This window comes from Engraulis encrasicolus, chromosome 11 (assembly GCF_034702125.1).
Source record: "Engraulis encrasicolus isolate BLACKSEA-1 chromosome 11, IST_EnEncr_1.0, whole genome shotgun sequence".
Taxonomy (NCBI): Eukaryota; Metazoa; Chordata; class Actinopteri; order Clupeiformes; family Engraulidae; genus Engraulis; species Engraulis encrasicolus.
Genome location: NC_085867.1, coordinates 17,859,304 through 17,861,803, shown reverse-complemented (window position 1 = coordinate 17,861,803; position 2,500 = coordinate 17,859,304). Strand labels below are relative to the sequence as shown.

Sequence of the window (2,500 nt, the reverse complement as noted above, 5' to 3'; positions counted from 1 at the left end):
GCACATGCACACGCACACACGCGCACACACACGATAACACAATAGCAACATCTTCCCAGCATCACTCTCTTCACTCTCCCCAACATACACCCATATCCCACGCCCAGAGGCATTGTGGTGAGAGGAGAGGGCCATGTGGAGTGCAGCAGGCGAAGCCAAGGACAAGCTAAAGACAGCCAAATAGGAAAATGAACTCCAGCGCCACATCTCCATCTTCACACGCACGCACGCACGCACGCACGCACGCACGCACACACACACACACACACACACACACACACACACACGAACACGAATTTAGACATGCACTCTCAGACACACACACACACACACTCACTTAAAATTTTCTCTGAAGGACTCCTTTAAAACAGTACAAAGATGCCCTTCTGCATGCTAACAGAGTGTGTGTGTGTGTGTGTGTGTGTGTGTGTGTGTGTGTGTGTGTGTGTGTGTGTGTGTGTGTGTGTGTGTGTGTGTGTGTGTGTGTGTGTGTGTGTGTGTGTGTGTGTGTACATGTATATGTGTGTGTGTAGGCACAAGTGTTGATGTGAGGAGTGTGTCAGAGTGTGGGAGATACTAACACACACAACCACACACACACACACACACAGATATGGCGTTACAAAAAGGCTGAAAAGGGCACTGCGTTGTGCATCAGACAGGCGCCTTTCCCTTGACAAGAAGATCTGTGATGCCCCTTTAATGTTTAGCGTGTGGTTTCATTTCCAGTCTCCGTATGTGCATTCATTCATTCCCTTTCATTTCCAGGATGGCTCTAGAAATGATAGCATGAAATGTGCACTGGCTGTGTATTGAATTGCCCTCCAGTCAAAATGCATTAGCTCTAATGGGAAATGACATTTTGCCCAAGATGGCCGACGATAAGAGAGTCATTTTCTCGCTCACTGCAAATGGAATCAAATGTGTCCACTTTTGTTTACTGTGGCGAACCCCCTCACTTTTACTGCTGATGGACACACACACGCACACAGACATACACGCACACGCACATACACACACACCAGACCTCAAAACACCCTAATTCCCACTGCACTCATTGAAATCATCAGACAAACACACGACACACACAGAATACAAATACACACTTTCTTTTGAGTTGCATCACAATAGCACTCTATTCTTTGTTTGCACTGATTTAATCAATGACAGAGAGGTCCATTTGCATATGGGCCAGACACAACATTTCCCCTGGTGCCCACTGCCCAGAACCGGACCAGCCTGCTGCCAAAGCTACTACTGATGCCGGTCCAGTTGTCAAGTCAACAGCTGTGACTGACAGCTGATCGAGCCGGTGCTTGGTGGCGGGGAAGCCAACAGTTGGGGGACAAAGCGGTCAGTTGCCGTGGGACCAGTAAAAAGGAGGCCCCAGAAATGTGTCCTCATTACATTATATGTATGAGGTGGGTGGTGGGGTAACACAGACAGAACGAGAACTGACAGCACAAAACCAGTAGCCTAGTAAACTAGCAGCAAAAATAACTGGCTGGAGAGTTTATCTAGTGCTGACACACAGGAGATGATCTGAAACGCTTCAATCACAACGCTCGAGCTATGCTGTGTAACAAGATTTTTTTCCTGTTTGAATGTAGTAGAGAGTCGTCAGGCAGGGTTTATATGCATGGTAAATGTGTTGGCCATTACGTGCAGTTAAACAGTGACTCATACGCGTCGATGGTCTCAATGCCAACCGTTGGCTCCACAGTTTCACCAGCATGGTGCCAGGTTGTATTCTTCATGTTGTGGTCTGGCTTGCCAGGCAACTATATTAGGGTACACTAGGCACACACCACATAGCATGGCCTGCCATAGGGCTATGGGTTTGTAGCCGTCCATTTCTACTTGTGTGTCTCATATCGCGCACTTGTGCACTTCGGGCACTATGTTTCAGTGCGTAGGGTGCTCACACTGAAATTTTCCGTAAATTCAGTGCACTGAAAGTGCCCAGATGCTGCTCTAACAGCGGACAAAAATGCAGAGCTTGAACGATGCCTGACACTGCACACACAGAACGGCTGCCATCTTGTTAACGAAACGGAGGAAACGTTGCGTGCAGTTCAGTGGAAGACCTTGGTCAAGAGTCTCTTAACCCATTGATGCCTGATGTTGCGTTGCGCAACATTGGCCCTAGCACCTGGAGCTGCATTATGCAACATTCAGGCTCATGAGATTTGAGACAACTTTATTAAAAAGCTCAGATTGAGATGAATTAACACATTCTATTGAAAGATGAGGGTCTTAGCGTTTAAATGCAACTTATTTTATGTGCTTCAGAAGCTGAGATATTTAGGTTTTTATAGGCTGAGGGCAGCTTTTCTTAACCCTCTGAGGTCTAAGGCCTTTCAGAGGCTTTTAGGCTGCTTGCACCACGCTGACATTTTCAAGTATTTTCAGCTAACAGTAAGCATCTATGCAAAAGTGGAATATATGGTTGTATTGTGAAAGGCCTGACAAGAAATAATCTGAAAAAAAATTGGATGTC

The 2,500-nt window shown here is 46.6% G+C and overlaps 1 protein-coding gene across 3 annotated transcripts in view; it reads right to left on the bottom strand.

Moving 5' to 3' along the window:
- pam (peptidylglycine alpha-amidating monooxygenase) overlaps positions 1–2,500 on the bottom strand; it is a 134,216-nt gene that overhangs the window by 68,971 nt on the left and 62,745 nt on the right. The window lies entirely within an intron of this gene.